The 21,626-nt window shown below is 66.7% G+C and overlaps 9 non-coding genes across 9 annotated transcripts; all 9 read right to left on the reverse strand.

Annotated features, from left to right (window-relative positions):
- Positions 1 to 765: 765 nt before the first annotated feature.
- Positions 766 to 884, reverse strand: LOC139703904 (5S ribosomal RNA). Its single transcript, XR_011705982.1, has one exon. It is a non-coding gene; the product is annotated as a 5S ribosomal RNA (ribosomal RNA).
- Positions 885 to 3,295: 2,411 nt separating this feature from the next.
- On the reverse strand, positions 3,296 to 3,414 carry LOC139703863 (5S ribosomal RNA). The gene has a single exon (XR_011705942.1). It is a non-coding gene; the product is annotated as a 5S ribosomal RNA (ribosomal RNA).
- A 2,405-nt stretch (positions 3,415 to 5,819) lies between these two features.
- Positions 5,820 to 5,938, reverse strand: LOC139703905 (5S ribosomal RNA). The gene has a single exon (XR_011705983.1). It is a non-coding gene; the product is annotated as a 5S ribosomal RNA (ribosomal RNA).
- Positions 5,939 to 8,344: 2,406 nt separating this feature from the next.
- On the reverse strand, positions 8,345 to 8,463 carry LOC139703906 (5S ribosomal RNA). The gene has a single exon (XR_011705984.1). It is a non-coding gene; the product is annotated as a 5S ribosomal RNA (ribosomal RNA).
- A 2,380-nt stretch (positions 8,464 to 10,843) lies between these two features.
- LOC139703907 (5S ribosomal RNA) lies at positions 10,844 to 10,962 on the reverse strand. Its single transcript, XR_011705985.1, has one exon. It is a non-coding gene; the product is annotated as a 5S ribosomal RNA (ribosomal RNA).
- Positions 10,963 to 13,369: 2,407 nt separating this feature from the next.
- Positions 13,370 to 13,488, reverse strand: LOC139703908 (5S ribosomal RNA). The gene has a single exon (XR_011705986.1). It is a non-coding gene; the product is annotated as a 5S ribosomal RNA (ribosomal RNA).
- A 2,405-nt stretch (positions 13,489 to 15,893) lies between these two features.
- Positions 15,894 to 16,012, reverse strand: LOC139703909 (5S ribosomal RNA). Its single transcript, XR_011705987.1, has one exon. It is a non-coding gene; the product is annotated as a 5S ribosomal RNA (ribosomal RNA).
- Positions 16,013 to 18,401: 2,389 nt separating this feature from the next.
- On the reverse strand, positions 18,402 to 18,520 carry LOC139703866 (5S ribosomal RNA). Its single transcript, XR_011705945.1, has one exon. It is a non-coding gene; the product is annotated as a 5S ribosomal RNA (ribosomal RNA).
- Positions 18,521 to 20,931: 2,411 nt separating this feature from the next.
- On the reverse strand, positions 20,932 to 21,050 carry LOC139703882 (5S ribosomal RNA). Its single transcript, XR_011705960.1, has one exon. It is a non-coding gene; the product is annotated as a 5S ribosomal RNA (ribosomal RNA).
- Between the last annotated feature and the right edge of the window lie 576 nt (positions 21,051 to 21,626).

Raw genomic sequence — 21,626 nt, forward strand, 5'->3', positions numbered from 1 at the left:
GTGTGTGTGTGTGTGTGTGTGTGAGAGAGAGAGAGAGAGAGAGAGAGAGAGAGAGAGAGAGAGGAGAGTCAAGGCCAGAGAGGGATTGAGTGGGAGATGGAGACAGGGATGCCTCCTCACAGGCCAAGAGACGCACAAGAGAGAAGGAGAGATGGATGAACAGGGACCCACAGAGACATCTGCTGCTCCGATGAGAGTGAAAGGGAGAGACAGGCAGAGAGAGAGATAGACTCAGGGGGACCCTCACGGAGGAAGGCGGTGGGGAAGGAGGTAGAGACACAGGAGGGACCTTGCGGAGGTGGTGCAAAGAGAGAAGGACCCAGGCAGAGACGCTCCATGGACTCTCCCACTCCCAGGATCTGGGTGTCAAGGTTCTGCTTGTGTGGCAGGAACGGGTGAGGGAGCGGGCCCCGCGGGTGGGCCCCGTGTTCTGGGGAAGGCGGGTGTCGCCCCCCCACACACCCCATCCTCCAGGCCGAGGGGTGGGGGGGTCGGTCTGGGTGCACATGGAGGGTCGTGGCCTGGACCTGGCTCGGCTCAGCGGGGTCTCATGGAGTGAGTGTCCTAGCGTCCCTGGGGAGAGCCAGGCCTGTGGGCCTTGTTGCAGGCGCTGGGCGCTGGTCGTCGGGAGGCCAGCCGCAGGCCTGAAGGGACAGCGACCGGCAGCCCAGGGCTGCGCCTGCGCCCTGGCCCGAGGGCCCGGGGGTCACGGCCTGTCTCTCGGGGCCACGCAAGTTAAAAGTGTGTGTGGGAAGGGGGCGCAAAAGCCTACAGCACCCGGTATTCCCAGGCGGTCTCCCATCCAAGTACTAACCAGGCCCGACCCTGCTTAGCTTCCGAGATCAGACGAGATCGGGCGCGTTCAGGGTGGTATGGCCGTAGACGGGGAGGGCCGCCCGGGGGCGCCTCAAGAGCCTGCTCCGGGTTCCACCCTTCAGTCCAGGGGACGGGAGGGGGGTGGAGGGGGGAAATCGGAGGGGGTGGTCGCAGGGGGCCTCCCTCGCCCGCCCCACAACAGCGCAGCCCAACCCAACTCAACTCAAGGCTGGGGGCTCTCACGCTCCGCTCCGACCTGACTCCACCGGGCAGCGGCCCAGGGGTCCTGGGAGACTGGGACTGGCTGAGTCCCGCCTCCAACACCGCCCCTCTCCACCTGGCTCCACCTACCGCGAGCCCCACCAAGCGCCCGCAGGGATCGCACCGCCCCGCCCCGGCCTGGCGTGGCCTGGCGTGGCCTGGCCTCCACCGCCGCTCCTCGCCAAGGCCCAGGCCTCCCGCGACCCCAACCCCCCCACGGACCCCCGGCCCCCCACCGCCACGCCCACCCCGCCTTTCGCCAGGCGGAGAAGCCCAGAAGCCCTGGCCGTTTCAGTGTCCCGCGCGCGCGAACCTAGCCTAGCCTAGCCCGGAGCCCAGAGAGCCAGGGGCGGAGAGGCAGGCGGGCACCCCCCTCGGACACCCCAGGGACCCTGACACAGGCCCAGCGCCCCAGGCGGAAATGCAGTCCGACTGGGCAATGGCCAGCCGCCGGCCACACACGTCCCCTGAGCGTGCCTGGCGAGTGGAGCCACGCACAGGGAGGGCAGGAGGGAGGAACACACTCAGGGACTCAGGGAAAACCGGGCAGAGGGTGGCCGGGGGCAGCGGCCCGCTGGCTCCCAGTCAGTCAGTCGCCCGGCCAGGCTCAGAAGTGCGCCGCTGGGGTCGTGCCTCGCCCTGAGTTTCGGGCCCACTCTGCAAAGCCACCGCAGTCACCCCCTTCGGACCCAATGCCAAGGTCGGAGGGCTCTGCGCCTTGTTGGTACCAGTCAACGACCAGCACGTGCACAGCACCGCCCTGAGGAAGGGCATAGACCCCTCTGTCCAGTGTCCAGGAAAGGACCGCCTGTGGAAGAAGCACCCTGATTCAAACCCCTGTGGGAGCTTAGTCGGCGGCCTCACCAGACGGAAAGCCCCCTCCCCTGCAAGCATTGCAGGGGGGAGAGGGGGGAGGGAGGGGAGCGGTGGTTGCGTTGCGGGGACACGCGCCCACCGGGTCGTCAGGCCCTGCGTCTTGTCCTGTCCTCTGCAGGTGGACCGGTGACCGCGACCAAGGGGCCTCTGCTTCCCTGTCCCCACCGGCCGGGCTTCAACTCCTCTTGGCACCTGGTCCTCCATGGCAACCCCCTGGCCCCGAACCGCTTGCCTGCTCTGAAGGCTGCTTCCTCCTCTTTCAGGAGCGCCTGCCCTCTTTTGCCATCTGCTCTCTTGCTTGGCTCTCAGCGCAGACTCCTAAGACCCTGTGGCCTCCTCGGCCCTCTCTCAGCCTCTGCTGAGCACACACCCTGAAGTCCTGCGCGCACTTCAAGGGTGATGTGTGAATCCACTCTTACATCCATGGGAAGTTAGATGGGAGATGAGAGAACCTGTGACTGCCCAGTCTCCAGGCTACCATGGACCTGGTGACTTGCAGCCCAGAGTGAGTTGGCTGGGGTTGGGTGGGGGGTAGAGGGGTGAGTGTGTGTCTCTGTGTGTGTGTGTGTGTTTGTGTGTGTGTGTGTGTGTGTGTGTGTGTGAGAGAGAGAGAGAGAGAGAGAGAGAGAGAGAGAGAGAGGAGAGTCAAGGCCAGAGAGGGATTGAGTGGGAGATGGAGACAGGGATGCCTCCTCACAGGCCAAGAGAGGCACAAGAGAGAAGGAGAGATGGATGAACAGGGACCCACAGAGACATCTGCTGCTCCGATGAGAGTGAAAGGGAGAGACAGGCAGAGAGAGAGATAGACTCAGGGGGACCCTCACGGAGGAAGGCGGTGGGGAAGGAGGTAGAGACACAGGAGGGACCTTGCGGAGGTGGTGCAAAGAGAGAAGGACCCAGGCAGAGACGCTCCATGGACTCTCCCACTCCCAGGATCTGGGTGTCAAGGTTCTGCTTGTGTGGCAGGAACGGGTGAGGGAGCGGGCCCCGCGGGTGGGCCCCGTGTTCTGGGGAAGGCGGGTGTCGCCCCCCCACACACCCCATCCTCCAGGCCGAGGGGTGGGGGGGTCGGTCTGGGTGCACATGGAGGGTCGTGGCCTGGACCTGGCTCGGCTCAGCGGGGTCTCATGGAGTGAGTGTCCTAGCGTCCCTGGGGAGAGCCAGGCCTGTGGGCCTTGTTGCAGGCGCTGGGCGCTGGTCGTCGGGAGGCCAGCCGCAGGCCTGAAGGGACAGCGACCGGCAGCCCAGGGCTGCGCCTGCGCCCTGGCCCGAGGGCCCGGGGGTCACGGCCTGTCTCTCGGGGCCACGCAAGTTAAAAGTGTGTGTGGGAAGGGGGCGCAAAAGCCTACAGCACCCGGTATTTCCAGGCGGTCTCCCATCCAAGTACTAACCAGGCCCGACCCTGCTTAGCTTCCGAGATCAGACGAGATCGGGCGCGTTCAGGGTGGTATGGCCGTAGACGGGGAGGGCCGCCCGGGGGCGCCTCAAGAGCCTGCTCCGGGTTCCACCCTTCAGTCCAGGGGACGGGAGGGGGGTGGAGGGGGGAAATCGGAGGGGGTGGTCGCAGGGGGCCTCCCTCGCCCGCCCCACAACAGCGCAGCCCAACCCAACTCAACTCAAGGCTGGGGGCTCTCACGCTCCGCTCCGACCTGACTCCACCGGGCAGCGGCCCAGGGGTCCTGGGAGACTGGGACTGGCTGAGTCCCGCCTCCAACACCGCCCCTCTCCACCTGGCTCCACCTACCGCGAGCCCCACCAAGCGCCCGCAGGGATCGCACCGCCCCGCCCCGGCCTGGCGTGGCCTGGCGTGGCCTGGCCTCCACCGCCGCTCCTCGCCAAGGCCCAGGCCTCCCGCGACCCCAACCCCCCCACGGACCCCCGGCCCCCCACCGCCACGCCCACCCCGCCTTTCGCCAGGCGGAGAAGCCCAGAAGCCCTGGCCGTTTCAGTGTCCCGCGCGCGCGAACCTAGCCTAGCCTAGCCCGGAGCCCAGAGAGCCAGGGGCGGAGAGGCAGGCGGGCACCCCCCTCGGACACCCCAGGGACCCTGACACAGGCCCAGCGCCCCAGGCGGAAATGCAGTCCGACTGGGCAATGGCCAGCCGCCGGCCACACACGTCCCCTGAGCGTGCCTGGCGAGTGGAGCCACGCACAGGGAGGGCAGGAGGGAGGAACACACTCAGGGACTCAGGGAAAACCGGGCAGAGGGTGGCCGGGGGCAGCGGCCCGCTGGCTCCCAGTCAGTCAGTCGCCCGGCCAGGCTCAGAAGTGCGCCGCTGGGGTCGTGCCTCGCCCTGAGTTTCGGGCCCACTCTGCAAAGCCACCGCAGTCACCCCCTTCGGACCCAATGCCAAGGTCGGAGGGCTCTGCGCCTTGTTGGTACCAGTCAACGACCAGCACGTGCACAGCACCGCCCTGAGGAAGGGCATAGACCCCTCTGTCCAGTGTCCAGGAAAGGACCGCCTGTGGAAGAAGCACCCTGATTCAAACCCCTGTGGGAGCTTAGTCGGCGGCCTCACCAGAAGGAAAGCCCCCTCCCCTGCAAGCATTGCAGGGGGGAGAGGGGGGAGGGAGGGGAGCGGTGGTTGCGTTGCGGGGACACGCGCCCACCGGGTCGTCAGGCCCTGCGTCTTGTCCTGTCCTCTGCAGGTGGACCGGTGACCGCGACCAAGGGGCCTCTGCTTCCCTGTCCCCACCGGCCGGGCTTCAACTCCTCTTGGCACCTGGTCCTCCATGGCAACCCCCTGGCCCCGAACCGCTTGCCTGCTCTGAAGGCTGCTTCCTCCTCTTTCAGGAGCGCCTGCCCTCTTTTGCCATCTGCTCTCTTGCTTGGCTCTCAGCGCAGACTCCTAAGACCCTGTGGCCTCCTCGGCCCTCTCACAGCCTCTGCTGAGCACACACCCTGAAGTCCTGCGCGCACTTCAAGGGTGATGTGTGAATCCACTCTTACATCCATGGGAAGTTAGATGGGAGATGAGAGAACCTGTGACTGCCCAGTCTCCAGGCTACCATGGACCTGGTGACTTGCAGCCCAGAGTGAGTTGGCTGGGGTTGGGTGGGGGGTAGAGGGGTGAGTGTGTGTCTCTGTGTGTGTGTGTGTGTTTGTGTGTGTGTGTGTGTGTGTGTGTGTGAGAGAGAGAGAGAGAGAGAGAGAGAGAGAGAGAGGAGAGTCAAGGCCAGAGAGGGATTGAGTGGGAGATGGAGACAGGGATGCCTCCTCACAGGCCAAGAGACGCACAAGAGAGAAGGAGAGATGGATGAACAGGGACCCACAGAGACATCTGCTGCTCCGATGAGAGTGAAAGGGAGAGACAGGCAGAGAGAGAGATAGACTCAGGGGGACCCTCACGGAGGAAGGCGGTGGGGAAGGAGGTAGAGACACAGGAGGGACCTTGCGGAGGTGGTGCAAAGAGAGAAGGACCCAGGCAGAGACGCTCGATGGACTCTCCCACTCCCAGGATCTGGGTGTCAAGGTTCTGCTTGTGTGGCAGGAACGGGTGAGGGAGCGGGCCCCGCGGGTGGGCCCCGTGTTCTGGGGAAGGCGGGTGTCGCCCCCCCACACACCCCATCCTCCAGGCCGAGGGGTGGGGGGGTCGGTCTGGGTGCACATGGAGGGTCGTGGCCTGGACCTGGCTCGGCTCAGTGGGGTCTCATGGAGTGAGTGTCCTAGCGTCCCTGGGGAGAGCCAGGCCTGTGGGCCTTGTTGCAGGCGCTGGGCGCTGGTCGTCGGGAGGCCAGCCGCAGGCCTGAAGGGACAGCGACCGGCAGCCCAGGGCTGCGCCTGCGCCCTGGCCCGAGGGCCCGGGGGTCACGGCCTGTCTCTCGGGGCCACGCAAGTTAAAAGTGTGTGTGGGAAGGGGGCGCAAAAGCCTACAGCACCCGGTATTCCCAGGCGGTCTCCCATCCAAGTACTAACCAGGCCCGACCCTGCTTAGCTTCCGAGATCAGACGAGATCGGGCGCGTTCAGGGTGGTATGGCCGTAGACGGGGAGGGCCGCCCGGGGGCGCCTCAAGAGCCTGCTCCGGGTTCCACCCTTCAGTCCAGGGGACGGGAGGGGGGTGGAGGGGGGAAATCGGAGGGGGTGGTCGCAGGGGGCCTCCCTCGCCCGCCCCACAACAGCGCAGCCCAACCCAACTCAACTCAAGGCTGGGGGCTCTCACGCTCCGCTCCGACCTGACTCCACCGGGCAGCGGCCCAGGGGTCCTGGGAGACTGGGACTGGCTGAGTCCCGCCTCCAACACCGCCCCTCTCCACCTGGCTCCACCTACCGCGAGCCCCACCAAGCGCCCGCAGGGATCGCACCGCCCCGCCCCGGCCTGGCGTGGCCTGGCGTGGCCTGGCCTCCACCGCCGCTCCTCGCCAAGGCCCAGGCCTCCCGCGACCCCAACCCCCCCACGGACCCCCGGCCCCCCACCGCCACGCCCACCCCGCCTTTCGCCAGGCGGAGAAGCCCAGAAGCCCTGGCCGTTTCAGTGTCCCGCGCGCGCGAACCTAGCCTAGCCTAGCCCGGAGCCCAGAGAGCCAGGGGCGGAGAGGCAGGCGGGCACCCCCCTCGGACACCCCAGGGACCCTGACACAGGCCCAGCGCCCCAGGCGGAAATGCAGTCCGACTGGGCAATGGCCAGCCGCCGGCCACACACGTCCCCTGAGCGTGCCTGGCGAGTGGAGCCACGCACAGGGAGGGCAGGAGGGAGGAACACACTCAGGGACTCAGGGAAAACCGGGCAGAGGGTGGCCGGGGGCAGCGGCCCGCTGGCTCCCAGTCAGTCAGTCGCCCGGCCAGGCTCAGAAGTGCGCCGCTGGGGTCGTGCCTCGCCCTGAGTTTCGGGCCCACTCTGCAAAGCCACCGCAGTCACCCCCTTCGGACCCAATGCCAAGGTCGGAGGGCTCTGCGCCTTGTTGGTACCAGTCAACGACCAGCACGTGCACAGCACCGCCCTGAGGAAGGGCATAGACCCCTCTGTCCAGTGTCCAGGAAAGGACCGCCTGTGGAAGAAGCACCCTGATTCAAACCCCTGTGGGAGCTTAGTCGGCGGCCTCACCAGACGGAAAGCCCCCTCCCCTGCAAGCATTGCAGGGGGGAGAGGGGGGAGGGAGGGGAGCGGTGGTTGCGTTGCGGGGACACGCGCCCACCGGGTCGTCAGGCCCTGCGTCTTGTCCTGTCCTCTGCAGGTGGACCGGTGACCGCGACCAAGGGGCCTCTGCTTCCCTGTCCCCACCGGCCGGGCTTCAACTCCTCTTGGCACCTGGTCCTCCATGGCAACCCCCTGGCCCCGAACCGCTTGCCTGCTCTGAAGGCTGCTTCCTCCTCTTTCAGGAGCGCCTGCCCTCTTTTGCCATCTGCTCTCTTGCTTGGCTCTCAGCGCAGACTCCTAAGACCCTGTGGCCTCCTCGGCCCTCTCTCAGCCTCTGCTGAGCACACACCCTGAAGTCCTGCGCGCACTTCAAGGGTGATGTGTGAATCCACTCTTACATCCATGGGAAGTTAGATGGGAGATGAGAGAACCTGTGACTGCCCAGTCTCCAGGCTACCATGGACCTGGTGACTTGCAGCCCAGAGTGAGTTGGCTGGGGTTGGGTGGGGGGTAGAGGGGTGAGTGTGTGTCTCTGTGTGTGTGTGTGTGTTTGTGTGTGTGTGTGTGTGTGTGTGTAGAGAGAGAGAGAGAGAGAGAGAGAGAGAGAGAGAGAGGAGAGTCAAGGCCAGAGAGGGATTGAGTGGGAGATGGAGACAGGGATGCCTCCTCACAGGCCAAGAGACGCACAAGAGAGAAGGAGAGATGGATGAACAGGGACCCACAGAGACATCTGCTGCTCCGATGAGAGTGAAAAGGAGAGACAGGCAGAGAGAGAGATAGACTCAGGGGGACCCTCACGGAGGAAGGCGGTGGGGAAGGAGGTAGAGACACAGGAGGGACCTTGCGGAGGTGGTGCAAAGAGAGAAGGACCCAGGCAGAGACGCTCGATGGACTCTCCCACTCCCAGGATCTGGGTGTCAAGGTTCTGCTTGTGTGGCAGGAACGGGTGAGGGAGCGGGCCCCGCGGGTGGGCCCCGTGTTCTGGGGAAGGCGGGTGTCGCCCCCCCACACACCCCATCCTCCAGGCCGAGGGGTGGGGGGGTCGGTCTGAGTGCACATGGAGGGTCGTGGCCTGGACCTGGCTCGGCTCAGCGGGGTCTCATGGAGTGAGTGTCCTAGCGTCCCTGGGGAGAGCCAGGCCTGTGGGCCTTGTTGCAGGCGCTGGGCGCTGGTCGTCGGGAGGCCAGCCGCAGGCCTGAAGGGACAGCGACCGGCAGCCCAGGGCTGCGCCTGCGCCCTGGTCCGAGGGCCCGGGGGTCACGGCCTGTCTCTCGGGGCCACACAAGTTAAAAGTGTGTGTGGGAAGGGGGCGCAAAAGCCTACAGCACCCGGTATTCCCAGGCGGTCTCCCATCCAAGTACTAACCAGGCCCGACCCTGCTTAGCTTCCGAGATCAGACGAGATCGGGCGCGTTCAGGGTGGTATGGCCGTAGACGGGGAGGGCCGCCCGGGGGCGCCTCAAGAGCCTGCTCCGGGTTCCACCCTTCAGTCCAGGGGACGGGAGGGGGGTGGAGGGGGGAAATCGGAGGGGGTGGTCGCAGGGGGCCTCCCTCGCCCGCCCCACAACAGCGCAGCCCAACCCAACTCAACTCAAGGCTGGGGGCTCTCACGCTCCGCTCCGACCTGACTCCACCGGGCAGCGGCCCAGGGGTCCTGGGAGACTGGGACTGGCTGAGTCCCGCCTCCAACACCGCCCCTCTCCACCTGGCTCCACCTACCGCGAGCCCCACCAAGCGCCCGCAGGGATCGCACCGCCCCGCCCCGGCCTGGCGTGGCCTGGCGTGGCCTGGCCTCCACCGCCGCTCCTCGCCAAGGCCCAGGCCTCCCGCGACCCCAACCCCCCCCACGGACCCCCGGCCCCCCACCGCCACGCCCACCCCGCCTTTCGCCAGGCGGAGAAGCCCAGAAGCCCTGGCCGTTTCAGTGTCCCGCGCGCGCGAACCTAGCCTAGCCTAGCCCGGAGCCCAGAGAGCCAGGGGCGGAGAGGCAGGCGGGCACCCCCCTCGGACACCCCAGGGACCCTGACACAGGCCCAGCGCCCCAGGCGGAAATGCAGTCCGACTGGGCAATGGCCAGCCGCCGGCCACACACGTCCCCTGAGCGTGCCTGGCGAGTGGAGCCACGCACAGGGAGGGCAGGAGGGAGGAACACACTCAGGGACTCAGGGAAAACCGGGCAGAGGGTGGCCGGGGGCAGCGGCCCGCTGGCTCCCAGTCAGTCAGTCGCCCGGCCAGGCTCAGAAGTGCGCCGCTGGGGTCGTGCCTCGCCCTGAGTTTCGGGCCCACTCTGCAAAGCCACCGCAGTCACCCCCTTCGGACCCAATGCCAAGGTCGGAGGGCTCTGCGCCTTGTTGGTACCAGTCAACGACCAGCACGTGCACAGCACCGCCCTGAGGAAGGGCATAGACCCCTCTGTCCAGTGTCCAGGAAAGGACCGCCTGTGGAAGAAGCACCCTGATTCAAACCCCTGTGGGAGCTTAGTCGGCGGCCTCACCAGACGGAAAGCCCCCTCCCCTGCAAGCATTGCAGGGGGGAGAGGGGGGAGGGAGGGGAGCGGTGGTTGCGTTGCGGGGACACGCGCCCACCGGGTCGTCAGGCCCTGCGTCTTGTCCTGTCCTCTGCAGGTGGACCGGTGACCGCGACCAAGGGGCCTCTGCTTCCCTGTCCCCACCGGCCGGGCTTCAACTCCTCTTGGCACCTGGTCCTCCATGGCAACCCCCTGGCCCCGAACCGCTTGCCTGCTCTGAAGGCTGCTTCCTCCTCTTTCAGGAGCGCCTGCCCTCTTTTGCCATCTGCTCTCTTGCTTGGCTCTCAGCGCAGACTCCTAAGACCCTGTGGCCTCCTCGGCCCTCTCTCAGCCTCTGCTGAGCACACACCCTGAAGTCCTGCGCGCACTTCAAGGGTGATGTGTGAATCCACTCTTACATCCATGGGAAGTTAGATGGGAGATGAGAGAACCTGTGACTGCCCAGTCTCCAGGCTACCATGGACCTGGTGACTTGCAGCCCAGAGTGAGTTGGCTGGGGTTGGGTGGGGGGTAGAGGGGTAAGTGTGTGTCTCTCTCTGTGTGTGTGTGTGTGTGTGTGTGTGTGAGAGAGAGAGAGAGAGAGAGAGGAGAGTCAAGGCCAGAGAGGGATTGAGTGGGAGATGGAGACAGGGATGCCTCCTCACAGGCCAAGAGAGGCACAAGAGAGAAGGAGAGATGGATGAACAGGGACCCACAGAGACATCTGCTGCTCCGATGAGAGTGAAAGGGAGAGACAGGCAGAGAGAGAGATAGACTCAGGGGGACCCTCACGGAGGAAGGCGGTGGGGAAGGAGGTAGAGACACAGGAGGGACCTTGCGGAGGTGGTGCAAAGAGAGAAGGACCCAGGCAGAGACGCTCGATGGACTCTCCCACTCCCAGGATCTGGGTGTCAAGGTTCTGCTTGTGTGGCAGGAACGGGTGAGGGAGCGGGCCCCGCGGGTGGGCCCCGTGTTCTGGGGAAGGCGGGTGTCGCCCCCCCACACACCCCATCCTCCAGGCCGAGGGGTGGGGGGGTCGGTCTGGGTGCACATGGAGGGTCGTGGCCTGGACCTGGCTCGGCTCAGCGGGGTCTCATGGAGTGAGTGTCCTAGCGTCCCTGGGGAGAGCCAGGCCTGTGGGCCTTGTTGCAGGCGCTGGGCGCTGGTCGTCGGGAGGCCAGCCGCAGGCCTGAAGGGACAGCGACCGGCAGCCCAGGGCTGCGCCTGCGCCCTGGCCCGAGGGCCCGGGGGTCACGGCCTGTCTCTCGGGGCCACGCAAGTTAAAAGTGTGTGTGGGAAGGGGGCGCAAAAGCCTACAGCACCCGGTATTCCCAGGCGGTCTCCCATCCAAGTACTAACCAGGCCCGACCCTGCTTAGCTTCCGAGATCAGACGAGATCGGGCGCGTTCAGGGTGGTATGGCCGTAGACGGGGAGGGCCGCCCGGGGGCGCCTCAAGAGCCTGCTCCGGGTTCCACCCTTCAGTCCAGGGGACGGGAGGGGGGTGGAGGGGGGAAATCGGAGGGGGTGGTCGCAGGGGGCCTCCCTCGCCCGCCCCACAACAGCGCAGCCCAACCCAACTCAACTCAAGGCTGGGGGCTCTCACGCTCCGCTCCGACCTGACTCCACCGGGCAGCGGCCCAGGGGTCCTGGGAGACTGGGACTGGCTGAGTCCCGCCTCCAACACCGCCCCTCTCCACCTGGCTCCACCTACCGCGAGGCCCACCAAGCGCCCGCAGGGATCGCACCGCCCCGCCCCGGCCTGGCGTGGCCTGGCGTGGCCTGGCCTCCACCGCCGCTCCTCGCCAAGGCCCAGGCCTCCCGCGACCCCAACCCCCCCACGGACCCCCGGCCCCCCACCGCCACGCCCACCCCGCCTTTCGCCAGGCGGAGAAGCCCAGAAGCCCTGGCCGTTTCAGTGTCCCGCGCGCGCGAACCTAGCCTAGCCTAGCCCGGAGCCCAGAGAGCCAGGGGCGGAGAGGCAGGCGGGCACCCCCCTCGGACACCCCAGGGACCCTGACACAGGCCCAGCGCCCCAGGCGGAAATGCAGTCCGACTGGGCAATGGCCAGCCGCCGGCCACACACGTCCCCTGAGCGTGCCTGGCGAGTGGAGCCACGCACAGGGAGGGCAGGAGGGAGGAACACACTCAGGGACTCAGGGAAAACCGGGCAGAGGGTGGCCGGGGGCAGCGGCCCGCTGGCTCCCAGTCAGTCAGTCGCCCGGCCAGGCTCAGAAGTGCGCCGCTGGGGTCGTGCCTCGCCCTGAGTTTCGGGCCCACTCTGCAAAGCCACCGCAGTCACCCCCTTCGGACCCAATGCCAAGGTCGGAGGGCTCTGCGCCTTGTTGGTACCAGTCAACGACCAGCACGTGCACAGCACCGCCCTGAGGAAGGGCATAGACCCCTCTGTCCAGTGTCCAGGAAAGGACCGCCTGTGGAAGAAGCACCCTGATTCAAACCCCTGTGGGAGCTTAGTCGGCGGCCTCACCAGAAGGAAAGCCCCCTCCCCTGCAAGCATTGCAGGGGGGAGAGGGGGGAGGGAGGGGAGCGGTGGTTGCGTTGCGGGGACACGCGCCCACCGGGTCGTCAGGCCCTGCGTCTTGTCCTGTCCTCTGCAGGTGGACCGGTGACCGCGACCAAGGGGCCTCTGCTTCCCTGTCCCCACCGGCCGGGCTTCAACTCCTCTTGGCACCTGGTCCTCCATGGCAACCCCCTGGCCCCGAACCGCTTGCCTGCTCTGAAGGCTGCTTCCTCCTCTTTCAGGAGCGCCTGCCCTCTTTTGCCATCTGCTCTCTTGCTTGGCTCTCAGCGCAGACTCCTAAGACCCTGTGGCCTCCTCGGCCCTCTCTCAGCCTCTGCTGAGCACACACCCTGAAGTCCTGCGCGCACTTCAAGGGTGATGTGTGAATCCACTCTTACATCCATGGGAAGTTAGATGGGAGATGAGAGAACCTGTGACTGCCCAGTCTCCAGGCTACCATGGACCTGGTGACTTGCAGCCCAGAGTGAGTTGGCTGGGGTTGGGTGGGGGGTAGAGGGGTGAGTGTGTGTCTCTGTGTGTGTGTGTGTGTTTGTGTGTGTGTGTGTGTGTGTGTGAGAGAGAGAGAGAGAGAGAGAGAGAGAGAGAGAGAGAGAGGAGAGTCAAGGCCAGAGAGGGATTGAGTGGGAGATGGAGACAGGGATGCCTCCTCACAGGCCAAGAGAGGCACAAGAGAGAAGGAGAGATGGATGAACAGGGACCCACAGAGACATCTGCTGCTCCGATGAGAGTGAAAGGGAGAGACAGGCAGAGAGAGAGATAGACTCAGGGGGACCCTCACGGAGGAAGGCGGTGGGGAAGGAGGTAGAGACACAGGAGGGACCTTGCGGAGGTGGTGCAAAGAGAGAAGGACCCAGGCAGAGACGCTCGATGGACTCTCCCACTCCCAGGATCTGGGTGTCAAGGTTCTGCTTGTGTGGCAGGAACGGGTGAGGGAGCGGGCCCCGCGGGTGGGCCCCGTGTTCTGGGGAAGGCGGGTGTCGCCCCCCCACACACCCCATCCTCCAGGCCGAGGGGTGGGGGGGTCGGTCTGGGTGCACATGGAGGGTCGTGGCCTGGACCTGGCTCGGCTCAGCGGGGTCTCATGGAGTGAGTGTCCTAGCGTCCCTGGGGAGAGCCAGGCCTGTGGGCCTTGTTGCAGGCGCTGGGCGCTGGTCGTCGGGAGGCCAGCCGCAGGCCTGAAGGGACAGCGACCGGCAGCCCAGGGCTGCGCCTGCGCCCTGGCCCGAGGGCCCGGGGGTCACGGCCTGTCTCTCGGGGCCACGCAAGTTAAAAGTGTGTGTGGGAAGGGGGCGCAAAAGCCTACAGCACCCGGTATTCCCAGGCGGTCTCCCATCCAAGTACTAACCAGGCCCGACCCTGCTTAGCTTCCGAGATCAGACGAGATCGGGCGCGTTCAGGGTGGTATGGCCGTAGACGGGGAGGGCCGCCCGGGGGCGCCTCAAGAGCCTGCTCCGGGTTCCACCATTCAGTCCAGGGGACGGGAGGGGGGTGGAGGGGGGAAATCGGAGGGGGTGGTCGCAGGGGGCCTCCCTCGCCCGCCCCACAACAGCGCAGCCCAACCCAACTCAACTCAAGGCTGGGGGCTCTCACGCTCCGCTCCGACCTGACTCCACCGGGCAGCGGCCCAGGGGTCCTGGGAGACTGGGACTGGCTGAGTCCCGCCTCCAACACCGCCCCTCTCCACCTGACTCCACCTACCGCGAGCCCCACCAAGCGCCCGCAGGGATCGCCCCGCCCCGCCCCGGCCTGGCGTGGCCTGGCGTGGCCTGGCCTCCTCCGCCGCTCCTCGCCAAGGCCCAGGCCTCCCGCGACCCCAACCCCCCCACGGACCCCCGGCCCCCCACCGCCACGCCCACCCCGCCTTTCGCCAGGCGGAGAAGCCCAGAAGCCCTGGCCGTTTCAGTGTCCCGCGCGCGCGAACCTAGCCTAGCCTAGCCCGGAGCCCAGAGAGCCAGGGGCGGAGAGGCAGGCGGGCACCCCCCTCGGACACCCCAGGGACCCTGACACAGGCCCAGCGCCCCAGGCGGAAATGCAGTCCGACTGGGCAATGGCCAGCCGCCGGCCACACACGTCCCCTGAGCGTGCCTGGCGAGTGGAGCCACGCACAGGGAGGGCAGGAGGGAGGAACACACTCAGGGACTCAGGGAAAACCGGGCAGAGGGTGGCCGGGGGCAGCGGCCCGCTGGCTCCCAGTCAGTCAGTCGCCCGGCCAGGCTCAGAAGTGCGCCGCTGGGGTCGTGCCTCGCCCTGAGTTTCGGGCCCACTCTGCAAAGCCACCGCAGTCACCCCCTTCGGACCCAATGCCAAGGTCGGAGGGCTCTGCGCCTTGTTGGTACCAGTCAACGACCAGCACGTGCACAGCACCGCCCTGAGGAAGGGCATAGACCCCTCTGTCCAGTGTCCAGGAAAGGACCGCCTGTGGAAGAAGCACCCTGATTCAAACCCCTGTGGGAGCTTAGTCGGCGGCCTCACCAGACGGAAAGCCCCCTCCCCTGCAAGCATTGCAGGGGGGAGAGGGGGGAGGGAGGGGAGCGGTGGTTGCGTTGCGGGGACACGCGCCCACCGGGTCGTCAGGCCCTGCGTCTTGTCCTGTCCTCTGCAGGTGGACCGGTGACCGCGACCAAGGGGCCTCTGCTTCCCTGTCCCCACCGGCCGGGCTTCAACTCCTCTTGGCACCTGGTCCTCCATGGCAACCCCCTGGCCCCGAACCGCTTGCCTGCTCTGAAGGCTGCTTCCTCCTCTTTCAGGAGCGCCTGCCCTCTTTTGCCATCTGCTCTCTTGCTTGGCTCTCAGCGCAGACTCCTAAGACCCTGTGGCCTCCTCGGCCCTCTCTCAGCCTCTGCTGAGCACACACCCTGAAGTCCTGCGCGCACTTCAAGGGTGATGTGTGAATCCACTCTTACATCCATGGGAAGTTAGATGGGAGATGAGAGAACCTGTGACTGCCCAGTCTCCAGGCTACCATGGACCTGGTGACTTGCAGCCCAGAGTGAGTTGGCTGGGGTTGGGTGGGGGGTAGAGGGGTGAGTGTGTGTCTCTGTGTGTGTGTGTGTGTTTGTGTGTGTGTGTGTGTGTGTGTGAGAGAGAGAGAGAGAGAGAGAGAGAGAGAGAGAGAGAGGAGAGTCAAGGCCAGAGAGGGATTGAGTGGGAGATGGAGACAGGGATGCCTCCTCACAGGCCAAGAGAGGCACAAGAGAGAAGGAGAGATGGATGAACAGGGACCCACAGAGACATCTGCTGCTCCGATGAGAGTGAAAGGGAGAGACAGGCAGAGAGAGAGATAGACTCAGGGGGACCCTCACGGAGGAAGGCGGTGGGGAAGGAGGTAGAGACACAGGAGGGACCTTGCGGAGGTGGTGCAAAGAGAGAAGGACCCAGGCAGAGACGCTCGATGGACTCTCCCACTCCCAGGATGTGGGTGTCAAGGTTCTGCTTGTGTGGCAGGAACGGGTGAGGGAGCGGGCCCCGCGGGTGGGCCCCGTGTTCTGGGGAAGGCGGGTGTCGCCCCCCCACACACCCCATCCTCCAGGCCGAGGGGTGGGGGGGTCGGTCTGGGTGCACATGGAGGGTCGTGGCCTGGACCTGGCTCGGCTCAGCGGGGTCTCATGGAGTGAGTGTCCTAGCGTCCCTGGGGAGAGCCAGGCCTGTGGGCCTTGTTGCAGGCGCTGGGCGCTGGTCGTCGGGAGGCCAGCCGCAGGCCTGAAGGGACAGCGACCGGCAGCCCAGGGCTGCGCCTGCGCCCTGGCCCGAGGGCCCGGGGGTCACGGCCTGTCTCTCGGGGCCACGCAAGTTAAAAGTGTGTGTGGGAAGGGGGCGCAAAAGCCTACAGCACCCGGTATTCCCAGGCGGTCTCCCATCCAAGTACTAACCAGGCCCGACCCTGCTTAGCTTCCGAGATCAGACGAGATCGGGCGCGTTCAGGGTGGTATGGCCGTAGACGGGGAGGGCCGCCCGGGGGCGCCTCAAGAGCCTGCTCCGGGTTCCACCATTCAGTCCAGGGGACGGGAGGGGGGTGGAGGGGGGAAATCGGAGGGGGTGGTCGCAGGGGGCCTCCCTCGCCCGCCCCACAACAGCGCAGCCCAACCCAACTCAACTCAAGGCTGGGGGCTCTCACGCTCCGCTCCGACCTGACTCCACCGGGCAGCGGCCCAGGGGTCCTGGGAGACTGGGACTGGCTGAGTCCCGCCTCCAACACCGCCCCTCTCCACCTGACTCCACCTACCGCGAGCCCCACCAAGCGCCCGCAGGGATCGCCCCGCCCCGCCCCGGCCTGGCGTGGCCTGGCGTGGCCTGGCCTCCTCCGCCGCTCCTCGCCAAGGCCCAGGCCTCCCGCGACCCCAACCCCCCCACGGACCCCCGGCCCCCCACCGCCACGCCCACCCCGCCTTTCGCCAGGCGGAGAAGCCCAGAAGCCCTGGCCGTTTCAGTGTCCCGCGCGCGCGAACCTAGCCTAGCCTAGCCCGGAGCCCAGAGAGCCAGGGGCGGAGAGGCAGGCGGGCACCCCCCTCGGACACCCCAGGGACCCTGACACAGGCCCAGCGCCCCAGGCGGAAATGCAGTCCGACTGGGCAATGGCCAGCCGCCGGCCACACACGTCCCCTGAGCGTGCCTGGCGAGTGGAGCCACGCACAGGGAGGGCAGGAGGGAGGAACACACTCAGGGACTCAGGGAAAACCGGGCAGAGGGTGGCCGGGGGCAGCGGCCCGCTGGCTCCCAGTCAGTCAGTCGCCCGGCCAGGCTCAGAAGTGCGCCGCTGGGGTCGTGCCTCGCCCTGAGTTTCGGGCCCACTCTGCAAAGCCACCGCAGTCACCCCCTTCGGACCCAATGCCAAGGTCGGAGGGCTCTGCGCCTTGTTGGTACCAGTCAACGACCAGCACGTGCACAGCACCGCCCTGAGGAAGGGCATAGACCCCTCTGTCCAGTGTCCAGGAAAGGACCGCCTGTGGAAGAAGCACCCTGATTCAAACCCCTGTGGGAGCTTAGTCGGCGGCCTCACCAGACGGAAAGCCCCCTCCCCTGCAAGCATTGCAGGGGGGAGAGGGGGGAGGGAGGGGAGCGGTGGTTGCGTTGCGGGGACACGCGCCCACCGGGTCGTCAGGCCCTGCGTCTTGTCCTGTCCTCTGCAGGTGGACCGGTGACCGCGACCAAGGGGCCTCTGCTTCCCTGTCCCCACCGGCCGGGCTTCAACTCCTCTTGGCACCTGGTCCTCCATGGCAACCCCCTGGCCCCGAACCGCTTGCCTGCTCTGAAGGCTGCTTCCTCCTCTTTCAGGAGCGCCTGCCCTCTTTTGCCATCTGCTCTCTTGCTTGGCTCTCAGCGCAGACTCCTAAGACCCTGTGGCCTCCTCGGCCCTCTCTCAGCCTCTGCTGAGCACACACCCTGAAGTCCTGCGCGCACTTCAAGGGTGATGTGTGAATCCACTCTTACATCCATGGGAAGTTAGATGGGAGATGAGAGAACCTGTGACTGCCCAGTCTCCAGGCTACCATGGACCTGGTGACTTGCAGCCCAGAGTGAGTTGGCTGGGGTTGGGTGGGGGGTAGAGGGGTGAGTGTGTGTCTCTGTGTGTGTGTGTGTGTGTGTGTGTGTGTGAGAGAGAGAGAGAGAGAGAGAGAGAGAGAGAGAGGAGAGTCAAGGCCAGAGAGGGATTGAGTGGGAGATGGAGACAGGGATGCCTCCTCACAGGCCAAGAGAGGCACAAGAGAGAAGGAGAGATGGATGAACAGGGACCCACAGAGACATCTGCTGCTCCGATGAGAGTGAAAAGGAGAGACAGGCAGAGAGAGAGATAGACTCAGGGGGACCCTCACGGAGGAAGGCGGTGGGGAAGGAGGTAGAGACACAGGAGGGACCTTGCGGAGGTGGTGCAAAGAGAGAAGGACCCAGGCAGAGACGCTCGATGGACTCTCCCACTCCCAGGATCTGGGTGTCAAGGTTCTGCTTGTGTGGCAGGAACGGGTGAGGGAGCGGGCCCCGCGGGTGGGCCCCGTGTTCTGGGGAAGGCGGGTGTCGCCCCCCCACACACCCCATCCTCCAGGCCGAGGGGTGGGGGGGTCGGTCTGGGTGCACATGGAGGGTCGTGGCCTGGACCTGGCTCGGCTCAGCGGGGTCTCATGGAGTGAGTGTCCTAGCGTCCCTGGGGAGAGCCAGGCCTGTGGGCCTTGTTGCAGGCGCTGGGCGCTGGTCGTCGGGAGGCCAGCCGCAGGCCTGAAGGGACAGCGACCGGCAGCCCAGGGCTGCGCCTGCGCCCTGGCCCGAGGGCCCGGGGGTCACGGCCTGTCTCTCGGGGCCACGCAAGTTAAAAGTGTGTGTGGGAAGGGGGCGCAAAAGCCTACAGCACCCGGTATTCCCAGGCGGTCTCCCATCCAAGTACTAACCAGGCCCGACCCTGCTTAGCTTCCGAGATCAGACGAGATCCGGCGCGTTCAGGGTGGTATGGCCGTAGACGGGGAGGGCCGCCCGGGGGCGCCTCAAGAGCCTGCTCCGGGTTCCACCATTCAGTCCAGGGGACGGGAGGGGGGTGGAGGGGGGAAATCGGAGGGGGTGGTCGCAGGGGGCCTCCCTCGCCCGCCCCACAACAGCGCAGCCCAACCCAACTCAACTCAAGGCTGGGGGCTCTCACGCTCCGCTCCGACCTGACTCCACCGGGCAGCGGCCCAGGGGTCCTGGGAGACTGGGACTGGCTGAGTCCCGCCTCCAACACCGCCCCTCTCCACCTGGCTCCACCTACCGCGAGCCCCACCAAGCGCCCGCAGGGATCGCACCGCCGCGCCCCGGCCTGGCGTGGCCTGGCGTGGCCTGGCCTCCACCGCCGCTCCTCGCCAAGGCCCAGGCCTCCCGCGACCCCAACCCCCCCACGGACCCCCGGCCCCCCACCGCCACGCCCACCCCGCCTTTCGCCAGGCGGAGAAGCCCAGAAGCCCTGGCCGTTTCAGTGTCCCGCGCGCGCGAACCTAGCCTAGCCTAGCCCGGAGCCCAGAGAGCCAGGGGCGGAGAGGCAGGCGGGCACCCCCCTCGGACACCCCAGGGACCCTGACACAGGCCCAGCGCCCCAGGCGGAAATGCAGTCCGACTGGGCAATGGCCAGCCGCCGGCCACACACGTCCCCTGAGCGTGCCTGGCGAGTGGAGCCACGCACAGGGAGGGCAGGAGGGAGGAACACACTCAGGGACTCAGGGAAAACCGGGCAGAGGGTGGCCGGGGGCAGCGGCCCGCTGGCTCCCAGTCAGTCAGTCGCCCGGCCAGGCTCAGAAGTGCGCCGCTGGGGTCGTGCCTCGCCCTGAGTTTCGGGCCCACTCTGCAAAGCCACCGCAGTCACCCCCTTCGGACCCAATGCCAAGGTCGGAGGGCTCTGCGCCTTGTTGGTACCAGTCAACGACCAGCACGTGCACAGCACCGCCCTGAGGAAGGGCATAGACCCCTCTGTCCAGTGTCCAGGAAAGGACCGCCTGTGGAAGAAGCACCCTGATTCAAACCCCTGTGGGAGCTTAGTCGGCGGCCTCACCAGACGGAAAGCCCCCTCCCCTGCAAGCATTGCAGGGGGGAGAGGGGGGAGGGAGGGGAGCGGTGGTTGCGTTGCGGGGACACGCGCCCACCGGGTCGTCAGGCCCTGCGTCTTGTCCTGTCCTCTGCAGGTGGACCGGTGACCGCGACCAAGGGGCCTCTGCTTCCCTGTCCCCACCGGCCGGGCTTCAACTCCTCTTGGCACCTGGTCCTCCATGGCAACCCCCTGGCCCCGAACCGCTTGCCTGCTCTGAAGGCTGCTTCCTCCTCTTTCAGGAGCGCCTGCCCTCTTTTGCCATCTGCTCTCTTGCTTGGCTCTCAGCGCAGACTCCTAAGACCCTGTGGCCTCCTCGGCCCTCTCTCAGCCTCTGCTGAGCACACACCCTGAAGTCCTGCGCGCACTTCAAGGGTGATGTGTGAATCCACTCTTACATCCATGGGAAGTTAGATGGGAGATGAGAGAACCTGTGACTGCCCAGTCTCCAGGCTACCATGGACCTGGTGACTTGCAGCCCAGAGTGAGTTGGCTGGGGTTGGGTGGGGGGTAGAGGGGTGAGTGTGTGTCTCTGTGTGTGTGTGTGTGTGTTTGTGTGTGTGTGTGTGTGTGTGTGTGAGAGAGAGAGAGAGAGAGAGAGAGAGAGAGAGAGAGAGAGGAGAGTCAAGGCCAGAGAGGGATTGAGTGGGAGATGGAGACAGGGATGCCTCCTCACAGGCCAAGAGAGGCACAAGAGAGAAGGAGAGATGGATGAACAGGGACCCACAGAGACATCTGCTGCTCCGATGAGAGTGAAAGGGAGAGACAGGCAGAGAGAGAGATAGACTCAGGGGGACCCTCACGGAGGAAGGCGGTGGGGAAGGAGGTAGAGACACAGGAGGGACCTTGCGGAGGTGGTGCAAAGAGAGAAGGACCCAGGCAGAGACGCTCCATGGACTCTCCCACTCCCAGGATCTGGGTGTCAAGGTTCTGCTTGTGTGGCAGGAACGGGTGAGGGAGCGGGCCCGCGGGTGGGCCCCGTGTTCTGGGGGAAGGCGGGTGTCGCCCCCCCACACACCCCATCCTCCAGGCCGAGGGGTGGGGGGGTCGGTCTGGGTGCACATGGAGGGTCGTGGCCTGGACCTGGCTCGGCTCAGCGGGGTCTCATGGAGTGAGTGTCCTAGCGTCCCTGGGGAGAGCCAGGCCTGTGGGCCTTGTTGCAGGCGCTGGGCGCTGGTCGTCGGGAGGCCAGCCGCAGGCCTGAAGGGACAGCGACCGGCAGCCCAGGGCTGCGCCTGCGCCCTGGCCCGAGGGCCCGGGGGTCACGGCCTGTCTCTCGGGGCCACGCAAGTTAAAAGTGTGTGTGGGAAGGGGGCGCAAAAGCCTACAGCACCCGGTATTCCCAGGCGGTCTCCCATCCAAGTACTAACCAGGCCCGACCCTGCTTAGCTTCCGAGATCAGATGAGATCGGGCGCGTTCAGGGTGGTATGGCCGTAGACGGGGAGGGCCGCCCGGGGGCGCCTCAAGAGCCTGCTCCGGGTTCCACCCTTCAGTCCAGGGGACGGGAGGGGGGTGGAGGGGGGAAATCGGAGGGGGTGGTCGCAGGGGGCCTCCCTCGCCCGCCCCACAACAGCGCAGCCCAACCCAACTCAACTCAAGGCTGGGGGCTCTCACGCTCCGCTCCGACCTGACTCCACCGGGCAGCGGCCCAGGGGTCCTGGGAGACTGGGACTGGCTGAGTCCCGCCTCCAACACCGCCCCTCTCCACCTGGCTCCACCTACCGCGAGCCCCACCAAGCGCCCGCAGGGATCGCACCGCCCCGCCCCGGCCTGGCGTGGCCTGGCGTGGCCTGGCCTCCACCGCCGCTCCTCGCCAAGGCCCAGGCCTCCCGCGACCCCAACCCCCCCACGGACCCCCGGCCCCCCACCGCCACGCCCACCCCGCCTTTCGCCAGGCGGAGAAGCCCAGAAGCCCTGGCCGTTTCAGTGTCCCGCGCGCGCGAACCTAGCCTAGCCTAGCCCGGAGCCCAGAGAGCCAGGGGCGGAGAGGCAGGCGGGCACCCCCCTCGGACACC

Source organism: Marmota flaviventris, unplaced genomic scaffold (assembly GCF_047511675.1).
Source record: "Marmota flaviventris isolate mMarFla1 unplaced genomic scaffold, mMarFla1.hap1 Scaffold_132, whole genome shotgun sequence".
NCBI classification, from domain to species: Eukaryota; Metazoa; Chordata; class Mammalia; order Rodentia; family Sciuridae; genus Marmota; species Marmota flaviventris.